Here is a 22,826-nt window from a genome sequence, read left to right on the forward strand (position 1 = left end):
GTCGGTTGAGCATCTGACTCTTGATTTCAGCTCAGGTCATGATCTTGGGGTTGTGAGATCGGGCTCCGCACTTGGCATAGAGTCTGCTTAAGATTCTCTCTCCCTCTGCCCCTCCCCGACTCTTGCACACGCACGCACACACACACACACACACACACACACACTCTCTCTCTCTCGATAAACAAATAATCTTAAAAAAACAACAACAAAAAAAAGGAAGCTGTTTATTCCAGGGTAGGACAGAAGCCTGCAATTCACTCATAACCCCCAAGGAGAGGTGGCCAAGTGATCTTCTAGACTCTCTTTTCCTTCCCCCAACGCTGCAAGCAGAGGCTCATTTTCCTGCATGTTCATCTAGCTCTTGGGACTCTGCGTGGGAAGACGGCACCACCAGTGCTGCCTTCCTCTTATTGAAGGGGATGGGATGGTTACTGGAAGGTACTAGTTATTTCTTTCCTGTTCTAAACCCCCTGGGATTACCTTGCCCGTCAAAGCCTGTGTTCCCTGCGTGCTGTGACAGAGGCAATGATGATGGCAGGAAGCAGGGACCGCAGCATCTAGACACGCCGCCCTGACGCGTGCCTGCACACACGTTAGAACAGTCAGGTTCCCGAGGCTGCACAGTTATAACCCTGACTTAGGAAAGATGACCTGCTCTGGCTGCGGCCAGAGCTCTCCTTAGGTTAAATGCCATTTCTGGAACAGCAGCTGGAAATACCGTCTTTTGTTACCTTTGGACCTAGTGGCGCCTGGGATTGTCTTCCGTAACAGAAAAGTGTCCATTGTCACTTGGAATGTGTGGGGCTCAAAGGACAGCCTGACATGGGTGGAGACGAATGGGCCTCATTCACATTCCTTCCCTTCTTCTTCCCGTCTAATTAGGGTGATGGACGACCCTGTTGGAGACAATGTCCGTGTATGCCTGTTGACTCAAGGTAGTTATTCATAATGCCCCCTTGTCACTCTCAGAAGTGACCTGGTTGGACAGTAAATTTTAAAATCATTGATTTGTAATTGTCGTTGACAAAGAGGGAGACAAGACCTCTCTGTAGGGACAGACCCCCCTTGAGAGCCTGCCTGGGTCAGAGGCATTAGGTTGAAGAAAGGAGCAGCTTTTCCAAACCCTTCCAAAGAGCTGTCTGATGTGTCCACCCATTATGGCTCTAAGCAGCCACACACCCCAGCTCCCAAGGCACTGGGGAGCCCTACCTAAGCCAGGTGCCCTGTTGGCCTTCTCTGTATGCCCAGATTGGAAACATCGCATTATCCCTGCCATCCAGTTGACCCTGCAGCTGACCAAGATGAAATGCTGGTCTTGCTCTTTGGCCTCCAAGCCTCAGGCCTTCTGGTCGTAGGTTCCAGAGAATGTCAGTGCCAGGCTGGTGCAGTGACTGGCCTTCTGGTCCTATCAAGGCCGATTCCACCATTCTATGTAGATTCTCACCTAGGGAGATAGGAATAAGAGGGAGGGGCTGGGCAGGGGTCTTCAGGGAGTCTCAAAGATCTGACACCCCCAAACTTAACCCTTTGCCTCCAGCTCCATGGTAATGAAGGCCTGTCTAACCCCTCAGCCCTACAATGTTTCTTCCCACAGGAGATGGCCTGGGCCAAACCCAGGGGATGGGTTTTCCTGAGCAGTCACTGGGGACAGGCCAGCTCTATGGAGAACATTCTCATCTAGGGTTTGATCTGTGAAGTTACTCTATAATTCAGCAGCTCTGTCTAAAAGCTGTAGAACACATCGATCACCACTAGGCTGTCAAAACATTCATTCAGCTGATGAGAAGAGCTTATTAGGGCTTTTAAAAATTCCAATCTTTTGCAGAGATGTTGCTGGTTTCTGCATGCCCCCAAAAAGTGTCTTTGCGCACAGATTAGTTCACTAGCATTTACTGCAAAGAAGAGAGAGAAGCTGGAAACAGAGGGGTAGGTGGTGCTCAACAGACCCAGAGGTCGCCAATTATGGCATGAAAAGGATGCTGAACATTTAATTTTGTAAAGATGGGGTGTCAGCCTGAAATCACGGTCCCAAAACTCCCCCTACCCGCAGCCTCACCCCCACTCACACCCACACTGTCCATGAAGAGGGGTGAATTCCTCAGTCGAAGACTGAGTATCCTGCCTGGTATCTCCTCAGAGGAACAAGAGGGGAGGTCTTGGAAAAGTCTGTGACATTCCACGGTTGTTCGAACATGCAGTCGCTGATAAAAATGTCTCTCTGAATTTCAAACAAAAAAACCCCTAACCTTGTAGCAAATTTATGTTCATGTTAGATCTCAGACTTGTAAAGCACAATACAGAAACAGCGATAAAAATACCAGATTTCGGTTTACCTCTGCCCCAAGTGCCGAGGCCATCATGCTGCTTGCTGCTTGAGGACGCACCGCCCTGTGCCTCCCTCCCTGTTGCCCCCTCTGGAAATTTGAACCTCTCCCGCCTGGTAGGGCTTTTGTCCTCGGATCTGCTCTACGAAATCCCGCCCCGTCCCGCATGGCTCAGTTCCCCCACGAAACACCCAGACACAAAGGTCAGAATTCATTCCCCCTTCCTCCAGATTCTGGGTTGGGTTTTGCTCATACTATTACTCAAGTTCTCAGGAGATTCTGCCTTGGGGGGCAATCCCTCAAGCCCACCAATCCCCTCCAGCAGCACGCCCCCCCCCCCCAAATGGGCTCTTTTGCATCTTTACAGCTCTGTGAATTTTTGTAGGGTTTATAAAGACTTCAGAGTCAAACTCTTTCATTTCTTTCTTTCCGTTTCCTTTCCAGCACAATGAACTGACTTCAAAACAGGCCCTGATGGAGAGGATTTTACATATAAGTGCTCCTGCTTTATTCTGCCAAGCACTCTCAGATACTTGGAAAACATCTCCCACGACCTCTCCCAGTGCTAATTTTGCTCCTTTTCATTTAGGAAACAGTGACTTGTTTTCTGGGTTTTGAAAAGCAAGAGAACACGCTGCTTTGGTGGCAACAACTCAGAGGGTAGTCAGAACTCACAACGTCCCTCTTTTGGGGAGGTGGGCAGCATCCCAGAAGGGCCGTAGCCCCCGAGTGAAGACCCCAAGAACCGTTCCCACCCATACACCGTACACAGAGCAGAGAACGAGGGTCTGGTTCCCAAAAGGGTCTGAAACAGGTGGGGTCCTGGAAGAAACCTCCCCTGCCCAAACTTAGCTGCCAAAGGTGAACCCAGAGGGCTTGGGGCTTTAGGCAGATAATACAACCACAGAAATGCTCTGCCCAACATTCCCCATGTGAAAAACCCACAATTGCATTTAGCAGTTTATTGGTAGCTGGTGGACATCAGACCCAGGAAAGAGCCGGAAGGGGATAGTTTTCTGGAGTGAACACTTACAGACAAAACAAGAAAACAGCTCTGAAGTTAGGAACTGGGAAGAGCTTTGTTGCCGCGGTTTATGGCTGTGGGGCTCCAGAAAATGCGAGCCCACTGGGACTTACTTAATGGTTTGAATTTGTGCCTGACTCCTGAATCCGGAGGTGGGGTGGAGGGGAGCGGCTCCCAGGACTTCTACGATAATGTCATTTATCACAGACATCCAGGTGGGCCACACGGTTTTGTAAAGAAGGTCCCACATGGGACGCCTGGGCGGGTCAGTCCACTGGGCGTCTGCCTTCGGCTCAGATCATGGTCCCAGGGTCCTGGGATCGAGCACCGCATCGGGCTCCCTGCTCAGTGGGGAGCCTGCTTCTCCCTCTCCCACTGCCTGCCACTCCCCCTGCTTGTGCGCTGTCAAACACATAAATAAAATCTCAAAAAAAAAGGTTCCACTTAAGGCAGGGATGGAACACAGACATTGGCACCTTCTTCCCACCCTGGGGAGTATTCCGGGCCTGTGCGTTAGGATAAGAGGTTGTGTTCACAGCGCAGTCAGGAGCAGCTAAGGCATAAGGTGGGGACGGTAAGAACCACTGTCTCGTGCTGAACTGCGTCGCACTCACGGGAAGCACGGAGGCCTTCAGGATCTTCACTTCGGAACTGTGGTTTGTCCCCAAGACAGTGATACCCTCAGCCTGGCGGGATTTCAGGCAGGTGAGCAGAGAGACAGACTCCCCCTGGCTGGTATCTGCTCCTAACTACTTCTTTATCCTGTCTGTTGCTGCAGGTGCGTTTTGGATGCGTTCAGCCTGTGACCCAGGAGGTACCCAAGAGCAGGTGTGTGGCAGGGAAGGCAGGGGGTTGAGGCGGAAGAAACCCGTGGTCGCTGTGCACTCCGAGGTCCTGTGAGGAGGGGCAGCGCTGCCCCATCTCGGACACGCGGGAGAAGGAACATCTAGGGATTGTAATAAACTTGTTTGTTTCACCTATTTAAAAAAAATCCATTGTGAAGCATCCTTTTATTCCAACATTTGAACTTTAAAGTTGGATCAAGGGGCGCCTGGGTGGTTCAGTCGTTGGGCGTCTGCCTCTGGCTCCGGTCATGGTCCCAGGGTCTGGGGATTGAGCCCTGCATCGGGCTCCCTGCTCAGGGGGGAGCCTGCTTCTCCCTCTCCCACTCCGCCTGCTTGTGTTCTCTCTCTCACTCTCTCTGTCAAATAAATAAATAAAATCTTCTGAAAAAAATAAAGTTGGATCAAAATTTTAAGCAGAAAAATCTGTTTTTCTGGATAAGAAGAAGATTGTTCTACAGGCCTGGAAAGAGCATGGGAGTTTCCAAGGGGAGTGACAACAGGTGGTGGTCCACTCAAGGCTTAAGTGGTTTTTATTTTTGTTTTTAAGATTTATTTATTTATTTGAGAGAAAGAGAGTGAGAGAGAGAGAGAGCATGGACAGGGGGAGGGGCAGAGGGAAAAGCAGACTCCCCACTAAGCAGGGAGCCTGACCTGGGGTTCATTCCCAGGACCCTTAGATCATGACCCGAGCCCAAGGCAAACACCCAACCGACTGAGGCGCCCAGATGCCCCTTAAGTGCTTTTAATTATTCTTTTTGAACATTCACCATCAGGAGCTCAACACAGGGCTCAATCCCACAACCCTGAGATCATGACCTGAGCCAAAACCAAGAGTCTGAAGCTTAACCAACTAAGGTACCCAGGGGCCCCTGCACATATGTTTTCAATGGAGAAAACAGGACCATACTGTACATCATATTTTTAAGTAATCTTTTATTGAAGTATAGCGTTCAAGCAAAATGACAGATCCTCAGCAAACGGGTGGATATCTCGAAGAGATGCACCTGTGTGACCACGGCCCCAGCCAAGAGCTCTCCCATAACCACCCCCCAGGGACCCCTCACCCTCTTCCCGGTCGCCCACGTCCCAGAGGGAACCTCTTCTTCTACACCACAGCCTAGGGTTCCTGTCCATGACCTTCACAGATGAAATCACACCATTTGCACACAGTATGCTTCCTTTTCTACGGAGCGATCCTTCACACACAGCCAAGAGCCCAAACTCGAGGCGTGTTTTCACGTTTGCACACACTGATGAACCGTCCTGAGAAGGTAAAGGTAAGGATCAGGTCCCGCAAGCGCCCTCCCTCCCCAGAATAACCGGTTTTCTGACCTCTTGTCACCGCAGAGTGACTTTTGTCTGATTTGGGACTTCGTGTCAATGGGATCCCACAGTTCTCGGAAACCTTTGTCCTCACTCACCACAATACCAGAAGCTCCTTTCCAACTGTACAGCCCTCCCACAATCTGCTTACTGGATCGCCCCTTTCTGTCTCTGGTTGCTTCCAATTTCTGATTAATTTTGAGATCAAAGTATCTGAGACACATCAGGCTTCTCTGAGTCATAGAGGCGGGCCTGCCAGTGGTCAAAATCGACATACTCACAGGGCCGGGTCCTCGCGCTGGGTTATCACAACCCCCCCCACCCCGCCCACCCCACCCCCGCGCCCGCCCAGGCCAGAGCAAGCAGCAGGTCCAGCCACTTCCGCTTCTGGAACTGATAGGAAGGAGACTGTCCCCCGCCGAAACAATTGTTCTCTCAGGCTATTGCCTGTCCCTGCAGCCGGGCAACCCAGGAGGCCTTTCCTCCCAGAGCTTGGTCAGTCAATCTAATTACTCCAGGGGGTAAATCACGGTGCAGAGCTTCGTGTTCCAAGACAGGAACTTTTCTCATGGGTGCTCTGGAAGACAAAGAATGTTCCTGAATGCAAACCAAGTAAACAAGTCCACACCTCTCTTCTGGGTAATTGGACAAAAGTTAAAACCAAAGCAGTTTGCCTGCCATCGGTTCCAACTATTGTGTTTGCCCGCAAAGTACAGAATTAGGAAGCACAGGGGAGCCCGGCATATTCCAAGGAAAATGTTTGCAAGCTGACAAATCATGATGAAGTATGACACCACTTTCAAAAAATGTGCACATTGGGAGATGAGCATTTCATGCCTTCAGTGAACGTAGCGGGTAACGGTGGGCTACTGGGTGGTGAGACTGAGCGCGGGAAGCGGGTAGCTGCCGAGGACTTGCAGGTGATTTGGTTCCTTGTACAGTATGTGAAGCGGTACCCACTTCTAGTGCGGGACATAGAGCGTAAACGCCACAGAAAGTAAATGGAAAGTATAGCTTTGAATAGTGAGTTTTAGGTCTTTCTCCTTCAGAGGGAAGCTGTTAAAAACTCTGCTCAAACAGCCTTTGTGACAGTGTCACAGAATTTTTTTCTTGGGATGACCACAGTTCTACCAGAACTGGGAGGACAACTCATTTGGGATAGGAGATGCCACGGTGCACACAATAATCTATAAAACCGGAGTCCCCTCCCTCCGGCCCCCGTCATGTCCCGGGGGGAAGAGCGAGAGCCGCCTGGCACCAGGCCGCCCTCCCTGCCTGTGTCCAAGATGCACAGGTGACCCGGCTGCAGGCCTCGGACTGTGCTGACACCTCGACTGGGCAGTCAGGGACTTGGGCTGAGGGTGCAGGGACAGCTGGGCCATGCAGGCTGCGTCACCACCAGATCCCACTGCATGCTGAGCCAACGGGCTGGAGGAAAACTGCAGAAGTGGGAGGACGTGTGGAAGGGTGTGGGGCGAGGGGGCTGAAAACAATGACATAAATCTCAACCCTAAATTGTCACCTTCAGACACTGGGGAATGGAACCCATCAGCAAAGGCCCCTTGTCATGGGGACGTTCAGGGGTTGCTGACAGAGCTCAAACGCTCCAATACAGTCAAGTTCCAAAACCACTCCACCATTCGCTTGTGTAGAACCTTTAGAACTTCTAGAACTCGGGGTGCCTGGGTGGCTCAGTTGGTTGCGTCGGACTCTTGGTTTCAGCTCAGGTCATGGCCGCAGGGTTGCAGCATTGAGCCCTCAGTGAGGGGTCTGCTTGGGATTGTCTCCCTCTCCCTCTGCCCCTCCCCTCTCTCTCTCTCCGAAATAAATTAATATTAAAATAAAAGGACTTCTATTTTTTTTTAAAGATTTTATTTATTTGAGAGAGTGAGAACGAGTGGGGGTGGGGAGCAGCAGAGGGAGAGGGAGAAGCAGACTCCCCGCTGAGCAGGGAGCCCGATGTGGGGCTCGATCCCAGGACCCCAAGATCACAACCTGAGCCGAAGGCAGACGCCCAACCGACTGGGCCACTCAGGCACCCTAAAAAGGACTTCTAGGACCTTCTATAAGAGAAGTGTGTGTGCCATTGTTGCCAGAAGGTCAGGAAGAGCCCCTCTCACGGCGCTCAGTGCTGACGGGCTCCCCGGGCTGGGGTGCCCGCTGTGTGCGTCGCGACAGGGACTTCTGGGCTGCCCTGCAGGCTTCCCGCGTTCTCGCCCTCTCTCCCCTCCCATGTCCTCATTAACGGAGTCTAACCGAGAATGGAAGTACATAATAGATATTTTGTATTTCTCATACTTGTAATTATTTCTATTTCATTAGCTTAAAAGCAGCCAAGTGAGACTCTTCACTGCCTGGCACTGTGGGGGTCAGGCGTGGCCCAGCCGTGGGCCTCTGGCAGTGGCCGTCCCTCTGCCCCCGTCCCTCTATCTAGAAGGTAAAGAAAAGAACCATTCGGCCTCAGAAACCTGTTGTTCGAAGGTGTAGTAAATGAGATGAAGGTGAAGCGCCAGGCCCGGCCCCTCGAGAGGTAAGGGGTCCTGAGGTGGAAGCCACTTTCTGCTTGTTCTGTCCCCTGGGGGTCTACAGGGTGCTGGGCCGAACGAAGACTCCTCACCACTACCCCAGAATCTGAAGGCACGGAGGCTCCACCGTGGGCAGCTGGTTTTCTCCAGGACAGAAGGGACTCCTTCCTGGTAAATCACAGCCCAGGGGGCATTAATGAGCGCCCGGAGGTGACACGCAGACGCCTGCTCCCGGAGCGCCGTGGACAGGGTGGGCGGGTGCAGGTGCTCACGGGAAGTTAGCTGCGGGGTGAAGTGAGGGCACAGCAGGGGGAAGCTCCAGGGACTGGAGGCCGGGGGGCTTCGTCTGACTCTAGAGCAGACTCTGAGTAATTTCAACTTGCCCTCACTTGGGAGGAGGGAAGTGGAGAATTCCCTTGACTCCCAACAAAATTAGGTAAGAAGAAAGCCAGTGAACGGGCCCAGAATAAGAGGGGTTTTTTTTGGTTTTTTGGTGGGTTTTTTTTGGGTACTGTTTGATTTTCTGAACTCCCTTATCTGCCTAAACGCAGAGCCTCCTGAAAGTTCAAGTGTCAGGGCGCCTGGGTGGCTCAGAAGGCCAAGCGTCTGCCTTCGGCTCAGGTCATGATCTCAGGGTCCTGGGATGGAGCCCCACGTTGTGCTCCCTGCTCAGCGGGGAATCGGTTTCTCCCTCTCTCAAACAAATAAATAGAATCTTTAAAAAAAGAATTCAAGTGTCATAAATGCCCTTCCCAGGCTGGGATCGCAAGCCGAGAAGATGGACTCCTATCAGCAGAGGAGAGCAGTCTACGTCCAGACGAGAAATCAGCCTTGTCACGGAACTATCACATCTACCACCTATTCTAAAGGCTCATTCACCTTTTCTAAAAGTCTTACCTTCCTGCACGTGTCATTCTCTTCTCCCCTCCCCTTCTTAAGATGGTAGATGAGCCCTCAATTCTAAGCTTCCTCTAGGCACATGTTTCTGTGAACTCCACTACAAATCTCCCTTTTTCTTGCTAAACTGTCTTTGTCAGTTCAATTTGCAGGCCTCCAAACAAAGCACCTAAGAGGGTAGAGGAGTTCACACCTCTCTCCTAGTAGTAAAGAAAAAAACATGCAAGGACACTTGTTAAGGATGGTGACACAGCTCCATCCAGGACCCTCACGATGGGCTGATGGGCATAGGGACCGTGTGCTGGGATTTACAGTGGGGGAGAGAGATTGGGCTCGACTCCGAGTGCAGCGGGGACAGGCAGGAATTTATAGCCAGGGAGCACGGGAGTGGAGCAGCGAATGGAAAACCACTAAGAGGAAACGTAGAGGGTAAGGGGGCTCCTGGCTAAACTGATCTAGCAGGATTCTCGCTGAAGGCCAGCCAGGGTGTCAGGCATCACCCGGGGGCCGGTGGAGGATGAGGAACCTGGTCAGACATCCGGGAAGCAGAGGGGGCTTCTGGTGAAGCTGACGTAGCAGGGTTCTTGCTAAAACTGGATTTTATAAGGAAGTGCATGCACGGGCCTAGGAGATGGTCTAGGAGCCTGACTGAAGTTTGGTCAACAGCCCTGGATAACAAAGCTCTCCACAAAGGTAAAAGAAAGCAATGATAAGCGTTCAACCGCAACGTGAGGAGCACCCCACGAAACCCACTGAAGGAACCAAAACACAGAAAACTTGATCTGTGAAAGAGCTAAGCAGCTGCAGTAAGACAATGGGTCCTCGTGTAGGTTGCAATTAGTCAGGTGACAGTGGAGTGGGGCTGTCCCCTCCCAGGACACTGACAGCATTATCCTTCTCACATTTCAAAGGGGAGGCTCTCTGGTCCTAGGGAAGACATTCCTGAGTTGTGAGATGGGCCAGAGACTAATTTAGCCACAAAACAGATTAGCATACTTGTGAGAAGGGCAGAGAAAGAAAGGCGGAGAGCAAAGGGAGAGAGGGGCGGGGGAGGCTCTTCCGTTGTTTCTGTACTTTTAAACAATGGTTTATTTTTACAGGGTCTCAGATCCTTTTTTTTTAATTGAGATATAATTGGCATATAACATTACATGAGTTTCAGGTGTCCAGCACCATGATTCAATATTTGTATATATTGCAAAATGATCACCACACCCGTCACTCTTCCCTGGTTTTCAACAGGGAGAACGAGACCTCCAACTTTTTGTTTTTATTTGTCCTTTCACGCAGTACAGGATTACTGAAGCCAGACTCCGGAATACCAGGAATGTCCTGGAATTCTTCTTTTTCCAGCTGCTTTTAATCACCCGTGTTCTCTGAGACCAAGGAACGAGGACCACCGACAGCAGCTGGGTGTACGGCTGCCCCTCCTCGCCTGAGATTCCCAGACCTCGCTGGTGTGCCTGGCCCGCTGCAAGTGACAGAACCACCCAGATGGCTGGCACACGGGGCTCACGCTTTTCCCGTGGGAAGTCGAGTTCCCAAATGTGGCACTTCTGGCATCACCTCTGGATTAGACATATCTAATCATACCCTGTAAGGAAGGAGGACAATTTACTGATAACGCACCTGGTTCCTTAGCTGGGAAGAGTAGGGGGACATCACGAGGCATTACGGCACCGTTTGATCGCTGCCAGGAGGTGGCTGTGGACAAGGCCCATCTATCAATGTCAAATTTTTTGCAAATTGTGACGGACTCTGCCAACTCATATATGAAGGTCAAATCTTGGTTTCTGCTCCAGAATCAGGTGCGAGACCTTGAACAAGTTGCTGAATCTGAGCATCCGCTGCTGGGCTTCCCATCTATCTCCTGCCGTTACTGATTGCTAAATAAAACCAAACACGGATGACGCTCACCAAAAGGCATGGGGCGCTCGTGAAAGCACTTGGCTGTGTTCACTCCTTGAGCAGCAACTTGAAGCACTTCCACTGGAAGGAAGCGCCAGTCCACAGGCACGTGTCTGCCTCACGTGGCCTGTGGGCCCAGCCTCTGCTCAGAGAACGTGTGTTGACACGAGTCAAAATGGCTATGAAGGGGAGAACAGACCCCCAAATGTGTCTCTTTGGCATATTATCTTAAACTGGTTATTTTTAAGAAACTGCAGTCACAGGAGGAGATCTTACCCTTTAGTAAGAGACATTTCGTTCTGAGGGAAGTCTCCATGTGTGGGGGTGTCTCCTGAGGTCTCTGGAAACTCATCAGTGGAGGTGTGAACTTAAACCCTAACAACACCCTCACCTTGTTCTTGGCGCTTTTCCCGATCACCTCCACAACTGACCCCCCCCCACCCCAACATCTCCTATGTCTTTAGCTGGAGGTGGTATTTAAGGTGATGGCTTTGGCCATTTGGGGGAGTAACTGTTTTTCCTGCCATGTATATAGAAGGTATGCATGTTATTAAACTTCCGTTTTTCTCCCATTAATGTCTCATGTCAATTTAATTATCAGCCCAGCCAAAGAACCGCAAAGGGCAGAAGGAAACCTCTTCCACCCCCGCAGCCTCACAGGGTGACCTCAGCTAACACCTCTGGCCAACTCCCTCAAGCAGCCACCCTTCCGCCCCCTCCCCCACACCACTCCTCCCACGAAGGAAGTTTCCTTTTTGCCAAACTCTTCCAGGGCAGATGCCTGGTCAGAGTATCCTCCCTGGTGGGGTGGCCCCCCACCCCCACAATCATCCTTAACAAGATGGTCTGTTTCCTAAGTCTGGATCTGTTTCTTTATTTGACACTGGCCAGCAAAATGGCAGAGGCCTCAGTGGGGAGACCACTGACTTTGGAGTCAGGCAGCACCAGGTTCAGGTCCCTGGCCCACTGCTAGTTGACTCCTGCTGTGTGGCCTTTGCACTTGCTGTTCCTGCCACCCGGAATGCCCTTCCCTCTTCATTCCTGGCCCACTGCTTCTTGTGATTCAGCTTTCAGTGCAGACACCACCAGTGAGGCCTTCCCTCTCCTCCAAGCCAAAGTAGGAGCCCCAACACACTCAAAGCAGGGACCTTCACCAAAGGCCTCTTCTTTGTTCTATGTGATGGTTTGTTTTGTTTTTTTGGGAGGGGTTGTTCCTAAACTAGAAAGCCTGCTCCAGGGCTGTGGTGATGGTCTTGTTCCCCCTGTATCCCCAGTGCCTAGCATGGTGTCCAAGTGTGTGACCCACATTTGTGAATGAGAAAGTGGACACTAGCCTGTGACCCTAGGCAGTCACTGGCCCTCAATGAGCCCACTCCCCCCACAGAAGAGATTCAAGGAGATCAGATCTGCAAATTTTTGGCACCTACTGGACGTGTCATAAATTTTGCTTACTATTCTCTCTCAATTATACAACATTCCTTTCCTCTCAAAGTTTAGAGAACATTCAAACTAACCTCAAAAGGACTAATCAAGGTTAGATTAGGAAAAAGATTCTATGTTAGACTCCTGGACCATCTCCTAGGCCTGTCTGCGCACTTCCTTATAAAATCTAGTTTTAGCAAGAACCCAGCTAAGTCAGTTTCATTAGAACCCGCCCCCCCCGCCTTGCCTTCCTGGATGTCTGATCAGGTTCCTCATCCTTCACTGGCCCTGGGGTGATACTGGACACCCTGGCTGGCCTTCAGCCAGAATCCGCTAGGTCAGTTTAGCCAGAAGCCCCCTTACCCTCGACATTTCCTCTTAGTGATTTTCCATTCGCTGCCCCGCTCCTGCTCCCTGTCCCTGCTCCATTTGGAACTGAACCCATTCTATACTGAGGTCTCTTTTCCTTTATTGCAATAGTTCTGAATAAAATCTGTTTTTACCACTTTAATCCAGCTCTGATTTTTGACAGCTGGGAGGTTTTTAAATTATCTTTCATGTGACTTTAGTTTTATTAGACCAACAGTAGAGATGTTCATCATTGCCTCTTGCTGTACTTATGTATGGAACAGGCCTCACTGAATCCAGCTTACATATGAGAGAGGCCTTGCTGCACAGACTGTAAGAAATCATGACCACTACATGCTGTGTCAGGAAATTCTTCCTTAATACAGGAAACTGGCTCATAAATATGTATAGATACTGCTAGTAATCACAACTGGGCATGTGTCAGACAAATTAAACCTACATCCAAGTCTACCATCAATGGGAGATGCACCAAGCAACCAAAAATGCCCTCCCTTACTCCTCAAAGTATGGTCCCCGGACTAGCAGCACCAGGGAACTGGTGAGAAATGCAGAGTCCCAGGCCCCACCTCAGCCCCACTGCACCAGAATCTGCATTTGACAAATCAGGGGATTTGTGCGCAGGTTGTTTGGGAAGCACTGAACTAGACACTTCCCTTTATGTTCTTAGAACCAAAATGCAACAAGATGCATTCTTAAGCAAGTCAGATATGATGTCTAGGTCAAAGAGAGGGTATAAAACACTGATCTAGGGGCACCTGGCTGGCTCAGTTGGTGAAGTGTGCGACTCTTGACCTTGGGGTTCTGAGTTTGAGCCCTACATTGGGTGTAGAGATTACTTAAAAATCAAATTAAAAAAAAAAAAGTTGGTCTAAACCTAGCTTGGGACAGAGCCTTTTTCTGCCTGATTAAAATCATAGCCTCCTTCTGGGAAGATTGGCATCCCCTTGACATAATTTATAAGGAACTTCCTGGGAAACCAGTTACCTACCCACCCAACTGTCAGGTCTTCAGCCAGGATTCTTTTTGTATTTGCCCTGAGAATAATCCAACCTTTATATTTTCCTGTAAAATATAAAATTCCTAATGAAATCTGAACTTCTGAATTGGCCTAGTGGGGCCTCTCCCTTGCACGTGATTGTAACAAAACCATAACAACATTCTCCTAACTGCATTGTCTGAAAAGGCTTCTTTCACACATCTAAGAAACAAGCGGAATGGATACATGATGTCATGTGGTTGACCCTGTACAAAGTTAGAGGTAATGTGGTTGACCTTGCGTAAAGTTGGGCCGAGAAGCTACAGGCCATGTGGGAACAAGAATTAGCGACCAAAGAAAGCTCCACCAAAGAAAGAGCAAGACAACTAGGGGAGAACAAGAAGGAAATGAAAAAGGTCTTGCAAGGTGAGGCCGGGGGGCAGGTAAGCACTGTTACCTGCAGGACAACACGGAATGCTGATCCGAACAGAATTCACACAGGATGATTGTACTGGAGGATGTGGAAGGGGAAGCAGAGGGGGTCTGTGCGTGCTCGGCCTGAATCCACCACAAAGCAAGTCGACAGGCAAGCCTTAAAATGAAGAGTCAAAAGGAAAAGCACAGGGGCGCCTGGGTGGCTCAGTCGTTAAGTGTCTGCCTTCAGCTCAGGTCATGATCCCAGGATCCTGGGATCAAGCCCCGCATCGGGCTGCCTGCTCAGCAGGAGGCCTGCTTCTCCCTCTCCCACTCCCCCTGCCTGTGTTCCTGCTCTCGCTATCTTTCTGTCAAATAAATAAATAAAATCTTAAAAAAAAAAAAAGGAACAGCACATACACGATAGTCGGAAGTGGGGAGATGAGCGCACTTGGAAGATAGAGCAATGTGAAATGGTTGTCGAGGGCAGGCCCCCGGCAAGCGGGGTGCAGGGAGCTGCTGTTCAGTACCAGCTTTTTAATCCTCTGAGCTCTAAAACTTGTGCATTGTTGGGGCACCTGGGTGGGGCAGTCGGTTAAGCATCCGACTCTTGGTTTCAGCTCAGGTCATGACCTCAGGGTTGTGAGATCGAGCCCCGCACTGGGCTCCACGCTGGGCACGGACCCTGCTTAGGATTCTCTCTGCCCTTTGCCCACCTCTCTAAAAACAAACAAAAACTTGTGCATTGTTACTTTAGGAAAGAAATTAAAAATGAAAACAAACACTAAGCAGTGCTTACACATATGTAAAAAGCAACTGGAAGAAGTAACCCCTTTATTTCATTTAGACTTAATAATATTTCCTATCTCCTCTGTTAACTTTCAAAGGGGTGCGGTGATTGGGAACAGAGATGGCACAGGAGTGAAGGGGGTTTATAGGAGCTTTGCCCATACGTCTCCGGGATGGATGACAACCTAGTCAAAGTTTCAAAGGGGCACGAAAGTTGGGAGTTTGACTTTAGGAAATGTGTTCCACAGGGACAGCCGCAGGGATGGAACATGGCTTACGGAGCCTCTAGTGGAAGTCAGTATTAAAAGCCCAAGTCTGGTTTTAACAAAGAATGTGTTGTTCAAGGAAAGTAAGAGCCTTACTTTAATTCCATACGATAATCTGAAGGTTTTGCTGTTGGTGGCCGAAGGTCGAAAGCAGCGTTGCGTAACCGGGACAGAACCGCACAGCTGCCAGGCCCCAGACATGTGACCTCCCCCGGGCTCACTCGGCTCCATTTTTAATTACACTTGCAAGAAAAGAACTAGTTTTCTGCTGCAGTTGCATAACTGATCTGAAAAAAATATCGGCACGAAGAGTCGTTTTAAACACAGTCATTATGTGCGACCACATAAAACCAAAACAGGCCTCGACCCTGTGAAGCTCAGAGGGGAATGTCCTTTTTGTTGTCTTCTTGGTAGTAATTTAAATGACACAGATCTACTCTTTGTTGCAAAAAACAAGAAGTACACGGTTCCTACGAGGTGGCAACAGGCTAGAAAACAGACGACGGGTGAGTTCCACGACGGAGGCGCACGTGCGTGCCCGGGGCCCAGGGTCCTTGCCACGCTGACAAGGGTCGTCTGCGCGGTCTCTGGCTTCATCTACAAGGTGAAAGGCACCGGGCTGTCCCAGGAACTTATATCCAAATGTCTGTTCCCAGGTCGGTTCCCTGGGGAACACCAGGGTTACGGTTCAATAGAGCCGAGAGGGAGCCTCCCACAGTCGCACAGTCCCTCTGCATAGATCAGGGATCCCCTCAACGGGCAAATCTGTTAGCGCAAGAACAGGAAATACTTCTAATGCCAATACTCTGTTAGCAGGGGGAAACGGTCCTTAAAAGAGGAGAGAAAAATATGAGCTACTGACTCCTACTTGGGAGTAAAAGTCAGACTTCCCACAAGGCTCTGCAAGACCAGGCGCCTAGGCGCCTCCAACTCTCCTCAGAAAGTCGCCTTGTTCACTCACCTTCGCCGCTCCCCCTGCCTTGGATGCGCTTCCAGACTTTCGCGTGACTTCCTCTCTTCCCTTAGGATGTGGGCCCTTTCCTGACCACCCTACCTGAAACTCACACCCCGCTCCAACCCAGCCCAGTTTTCCTTTCCTCCAGAGCACAGCCCACACTTCTCCCCTTGTCTCGTGACTTCTGGAATGGGAGCTCTCCAGGGGCAGGGAGTTGCCCGTGCCTGGCTCCCCTGCCCAGTCTAACACGGCCCGCAGTCAGTGCTTAATTCAGCATGGTTTTTTTTTGTTTTCTTTTTAAGATTTTATCTATTTGACAGGGAGAGACACAGCGAGAGAGGGAACACAAGCAGGGGGAGTGGGAGAGGGAGAAGCAGGCTTCCCGCAGAGCAGGGAGCCCGATGCGGGGCTCGATCCCAGGACCCCGGGATCATGACCTGAGCCTAAGGCAGATGCTTAATGACTGAGCCACCCAGGCGCCCCTCAATTCAGCATGTTTAATTCATCAGAGAGCGGTCAACGAGGTTCCCTTAGTACTCTACCTAAAACGACACTTTGAGATCATAACTCTTTCCAATTCAACAGCACCTTTAGAATGGACGACAATCGGCAGTCTAAACCACACCGGCTCTGTACAGATCTTGTTCTGTGTTGGTGTGTACCTTTCAACAGCAAGTATGAGTGACGTTCTCCCGAGAGATGCTTCTAAACCCTTAACACACTGTCTGGGACCTCAAGTACTGGTATGTGTTGCACAGAAGTCCTTACCGAAGAAAATCTCTCATGCCGACTAGAACAACTTATCCGGGGAGTGTGGACGGCAAGTTGCATTAGAACATGCTCTTCTCAATGAAGCGGGGGAAATCAGAGGGGTAGACGAACCATGAGAGACGATGGACTCTGAAAAACAAACAGGGTTCTAGAGGGGAGGGGGGTGGGAGGATGGGTTAGCCTGGTGGTGGGTATTGAGGAGGGCACACTCTGCATGGAGCACTGGGTGTTATGCACAAACAATGAATCATGGAACACTTCATCTAAAACTAATGATGTAATGTATGGGGATTAACATAAGAATAAAAAAAAATGTTAATGGGGCGCCTGGGTGGCTCAGTTGGTTAAGCGACTGCCTTCGGCTCAGGTCATGATCCTGGAGTCCCGGGATCGAGTCCCGCATCGGGCTCCCTGCTCAGCAGGGAGTCTGCTTCTCCCTCTGGCCCTCCCCCCTCTCATGCTCTATCTCATTCTCTCTCTCAAATAAATAAAAAGAAAAAAAAAAAAAAGAACATGCTCTTCTCCTCAAGTGCAGTGTCCTCTACCTGGGTGGGGTTCAGCTTGTCCACAACACGATGAACACTTCCCAGGAACTGTGTGAAACAGGGACCTCCTGACAGAGTCCTAACAAGGAGCCCAACCCTTCAGATTAACCTTCTGCAGAACTTTCTGGTGAAATAAAGGCTTGGCTAAATTAAAAAACTAAAACTGGACCAAGTTACAAACGAGAGCAGGGTGGCTCATTAGGATTGCGTCCTCTAGTGGACAAAGGGAGAAGTTCAAAACCGTGCCGTGCTGTAACTGTTTTAGTTCGAATTTCATCGTTTTCAGCAACAGGTCTTTTGTGTTCCACGGCCATTTTTTTTTTTTAAAAGATTTTATTTATTTATTTGACAGAGGGAGAGATAGCGAGAGCAGGAACACAAGCAGGGGGAGTGGGAGAGGGAGAAGCAGGCTTCCTGCCGAGCAGGGAGCCCGATGTGGGACTCGATCCCAGGACCCTGGGATCATGACCTGAGCCGAAGGCAGACGCTTAACGACTGAGCCACTCAGGCACCCTCCACGGCCATTTTTAACATTAAAAAAATTACTTCTTACAGACTGTGCATTTCACTATCCACTGCTATTATTAAAAAGCCCAGCTCTTTGAAAAGACTGGGCTCCTGCCTACCTCAACCCTCTCTTACATAATCCAGAGGAACAAAACCCACAAATGCTGAAGCCCATCCACGTCATATCGCAGCCTATTTTAGATACATGTTCTTTCAGGGGAGCAAGCACACCATCGCCGCGCCCAGGCCAGCTGGAACCAAATGACTGAGGAGACAGCTGGGGAATATTCTCAGGTATGGCCTCAGCCAAATGCAATCCCGAGCCCTTCCTGTGGGTTCTGGGCTTCACTGACAGCACCCAGCACACCGCATCAGGGTGCAGGATGGATGGAGGCTGTTGTCTTGGGGTGCGGCCCCAGAGGAAAGGGGCAGAGGTTCAAGGTTAAGCACCCACATTGGAGCAGCATCTGGAGGGGATAGGGGCTGCCAGGGAAGACTGCAGGATCTCAGCCCACGCCCCCCTCAGCATCAGAGCAGTCTCTCCCCATCCATCCTTCCCATTCTTGGCAGGCTCTCCCACCCTGAGAGGTCTCAGACTGAGCCGTGTGGATGCACCGGGGACACCCAGGCACCCTCCTCCATTGACGCCAATGCCAAATGAGAATGAGAAAGAGGTACCTGCACATCACAAACGACTCTATGAATATGAAGCACTCCCATGTCATCATGTTCCGTGCTAGAAACACGATGTTCCTGCTCAGGGGGGCCCAGGAGCTAATGCTTCTGGTTAATCTATCGAACCAAAGGCTGAAGCAACTCACTGAGCGAAGTCTGCAGACACAGAGCCCCACCGCTGCTCCTCGACACACACCAAGGCCAGACAAGGCCCTGCCCACAGCCGCTGTGCCCAGATGGACGTTTACACTCAAGAGAAACACCGCAGAGAACAAAGCCCTGAGCGGGCTCCAACCTGTTTCTTCCAGAAATACCAATACGTACAATTTCCCCCAGTATACGTATCCGGACACAACATGTTAATTTGGGCAATGATTACACTTTCTCTAAAGACAAGCACGTAGAGGGCAGGGCCCACACTGAGACTTACGTGCTCTCATGAGAGGCCCAAACGTGAACATGGGACAGGGTGAAAAAGCCAAGAGCCTGTAGCAAACCCACCTCAGCTCCCGGTAGCAGGTAGGACCCTCCTGTGGCCGACAGCACCTTGTACCCCAGGACCCGCCGCATGGCAGCGTCCTGGAAACTCGCAGCCAGAGACACCATGAAGTGCCCTAAAAATCCAAGAATGGGCAGCAGCCAGCTCACGGGTCTGAAGTGCTCCCGAGCATGTCACATGATTTGCTGACTCCTCACAAGCGCCCACCTTTGGGAGTCACCGTCATCATGGTCCCGTTTTCCTAAGAAATAGGGAAGTGGCCTGCCTGAGGTCACCCAGCAGGCCAGGGGTGGAGCTGGGATGTGAAAGCCCCACGCTAACCCCTCGGGTGCGGACAGTGTGGGTACGTCTGCCCTTCAGGGCTGACACGCAAGCCACTGTCTCCCGGGGTGGCCATGCCCGCCCTCCACAGCGGCGGTCTCTCGGACTGTGGGTCTGTTACAAAGCCCACCAACGGCCTCCCTGGCAAGGTTTGAAGTTACATTCTTGGCTCTGCAGGCACTCGAGGGCCAGACTCCCTGGGAGTTGAGCTGGACAAGAGGAGGGTTGGGCCAGAGGATGTTAAGTCAAGAGATTCACTAAGTATGTGAAAAATACAGACACAAGCAAGGAGGTCAGGCAGGAACCCTGGGTGTGGCACGACTAGGTCTGAAGATCCGGATAACCTTTCTAGGCCATGTAAAAACATACGTGTCATACCCTGTCACACGAAGACAGCGTGAAATAGAGGAACCACCACTGATGTGGTTTTTCCTTTTCTCACATCAATATGCGGCGAACATTCAAAAGATAGGAAGGCCTGGGAGAATTCTCTGGACAGCCCCCGCATGGGGCTAGAGACCCAGGTGAGGAAGCAGAGGTGGGCAGTGCCCGGCAGCTACTGGCAACCAGTTCTGAGGCCAGCAGCCACTTTCCGGGAAATTCTATTCAAAGGGAAGTCTGCACAAGGTGAACACCACCCTGAACGACACCAGCCACCCTCTTCCTCTTAGATCACAAAGACAATGGTCACCTCCCTCCACGTGCCCCCACTGCTCACACTCCCTACAGAGAAGCGCCAGCGGCTCAGTCTCGTCAGCTGGGAACCGTGCTGCCAACCACACATCTCAGCAGCAGAGGTGACTCACCGCACACAGGTCCCCGGGGATGGAAACCATGAAGTGCATGAAAAAGTCTCCTTGGGGACGGACCCCTTTTATTTATATCCATACAAAACAGGGTCTTAAGCAGGTCAGCATTCAGAAGTTACATGGTTGAGTAAATGAAACCAAAGAAACCCGGAAAGTTCCAAGTCCCCAACAATTACACTTCGGGTACACGGAACCAGGCAGAAAAGAAACCAGCACGCATTCATCCCGCACGCAGATCTTCCCGTGAACTCACCTGCAAAGAAAGTACACTTTTATGTTTTCACTCTACCTTAGCAAGTCTGTTAGCAGCATAAAATACCCTCCAAGATCTAGTAACTACCACCCAGAATACAACATGGAAGGTGCCCTGCAGTGACCCCGCCTCTATCAGCCCCTCCTCCTTCCAGGTCCGCAGACTCCATGGAGGACTGGCCACCTTCTCCGTGGAGGCAACCACAGTGATCTCCTACCTACCCCCCCACCTCTGGGCTGTAATCCGCACATCGCCTGGGGCCTTCCTCAGAAACCTGCCTGCACGGAAGCCACAATGAAGCTAGCCCTGAAACCCCACACCAGCCTGTGTATTCCTACATCTTCTTCCCTGCTTCCAGCCACATGGTTCTCCATTTTGGCCCCAACTCACGAGCTGCCCACATCCTCAGGCATTTCCACCCCTCCTGCCCTTTGCCACGTGTCACCAGCTGGAAACAGCCTTTATGTCCTCAGGGGGGTCACATTCCATTAGGTCCTACTGAGTATGTCCCTTCCTGTGGCTCCATAGCACTTAAGATGCCCACCTCTCTAGATTCTAAGCACCCCCCCCCCCCGCCTTAACACCAGCGACTGCTTTTCCTTCCCCTCCGTCCCCCTCCCCAGCACAGAGAGCATGCTCTGACCACGACGGCAGGCGCTCTTCCATCTTCCATCGGTGTGCTGATGACGGGAGGGAGCCACTTCACCAGGAGCAGGCTGCCCTCCAGCCAACATAAAGGCACTGCTATGTGTGAACTCCTCAGAAAATGGGAGGGTTCTCAAAAAGCAGACTTCCTCTCAGCCTTTACCTGGGAGGGGATGAGGTGCAAAAGTGTAAGAGTCTCTGGGTGGCGTGATTCCAATAAAGGTGCTCCTGGGCCTCCAATACACACTAGGCCTGCGCTCTCCAACACGGTGGCCACTGGCCACACGTGGTTATTTACATTTAAAGTAAAATGAAAAATCCAGTTCCTCCGTAGCACCAGCCACACTGCCAAGTGCTCAACAGCCACGTGTGGACTGTGGAACTCTAACAAACAGTGCAGATATAGACAATTTCCAACACTGCTGGGAGTTCCACTGGAAGGCACTATTCTGTACATACTGTTGTCTTGAAATTACAGATTTCAGCACATCATCCTCTTGTTTAAAACCCAGAATGACCCCTGCATTCTTAGGGAAGACCAAAATGCTTGCGTGAGCCACAGGTCCTGTGCCGTCTGGCCCTTCTCCACCTTTTCAACTTCACCCCACACCACTGCCCTTGCTTTTTGGGTTACAATGGTCTTCTTCCAAGTCCTCCACTCGCCACACTTGCTAGGTCGCTGGACCTTTAGCACAAGCCACCCCCCTGGCCTTCCATAGAACTCCCACTCATCCTTCAGAGTCCAGCTCAAGGATCCCATCCTCAGGAAAGCCTCCATCACGCTCCCCGTAATGTTGCTAACAGGAATGTGCTTTCCTTCAGAGTTTCAGCCTCAGCTTGAATTACACCCTCTTTAATGCAATCATTTGATCTCATCTCCTCAAGGGGCTTTAGCTCCCTGAGAACAAGGGCCTGGGCTGTCTTGTTCATCTCTGCACCCACTAACATTGAGCACGGTGCACGGCCCAAGTATCAATCGATATTTATGAGGTCAACTGTTTCCAGATTTTCGGAAGCCACTGCTCCCCGGTACTAACTCTAAGGGTTTTCTTTTCAGCGCGGGTCCTGTTTGCAGTATCATACATGATCATCAAACTGCTGCTAGAATGTTCACACCTGTTACTGCAAATTCAAACCCCAGGAAAAACTGCTCCCGGGAATTTACTCTAGGTCAGGGTCGGGCTGCCTGGTACAAGGCTGCACCCACAACCGGGCAGGTTCAGCAACACAGGAGCCTTTCCCCAGACCATCGGCCTTAAGACTCTTCGTCTCGGGGCCTGACGTACCTGGATCCCCCAAACTGAGCGCGCTCTGAGTGCTCTCACCGACCAGGAGGAAATGGCCAACCGCTGCCTGCCCGCTTCTAATCGCCGAGGGCTGGGAAGTTCTCGTTTTCTGAGGAAACCCTGGGGAAAGAGTCACACAACGTGCTCTAGGAAGAGGAGTCTCATCCGCTATCTACGCGCTCCCCAGACCCTCGCGCTGGCCCCGGCCGCCCAGGCTCGTCGGGCAGCAGCCGCACCTGCCGCAGCCCCGCCCCGGCGTCGGAGCCTGAGTTCGGCCCAAGCCCCCTCCGCCTCCCCTGTCCGGGGCCCTGCTGCTGAGGCTGGAGCCGGTGACAGCGGAGACCCCCGCGTCACCCCGCAAGCCGGGGTCGACCACCAGTCCGAAGCGAGGAGTCCCCCTCTCTTAGACACGAAGAACCACGCGCCTCTACGCACTCCCCGCCCCCTGCGCCGAAACCGCTCTGCACACGCACTTCCG

General features: G+C 51.2%; 1 long non-coding RNA gene and 1 other non-coding gene across 3 annotated transcripts; both read right to left on the reverse strand.

Annotated features, from left to right (window-relative positions):
- Window positions 1-209: 209 nt before the first annotated feature.
- On the reverse strand, window positions 210-22,766 carry LOC115943715 (uncharacterized). 2 transcript variants are annotated; one of them, XR_014140368.1, is made up of 5 exons: window positions 22,585-22,766; window positions 22,349-22,468; window positions 18,539-20,417; window positions 1,210-1,444; window positions 210-896 (listed from the first exon to the last, which is right to left on the reverse strand). It is a non-coding gene; the product is annotated as an uncharacterized LOC115943715 (long non-coding RNA). The 2 variants fall into 2 exon arrangements; XR_014140367.1 differs by lacking the exon at window positions 22,585-22,766 and having other exon boundaries at window positions 19,037-20,417; window positions 22,349-22,578.
- Window positions 22,126-22,312, reverse strand: LOC115943763 (small Cajal body-specific RNA 16). Its single transcript, XR_004078362.1, has one exon.
- Window positions 22,767-22,826: the final 60 nt, after the last annotated feature.

This window comes from Leptonychotes weddellii, chromosome 15, assembly GCF_054177405.1.
Source record: "Leptonychotes weddellii isolate Sample4059 chromosome 15, ASM5417740v2, whole genome shotgun sequence".
In the NCBI taxonomy this organism is placed as follows: domain Eukaryota; kingdom Metazoa; phylum Chordata; class Mammalia; order Carnivora; family Phocidae; genus Leptonychotes; species Leptonychotes weddellii.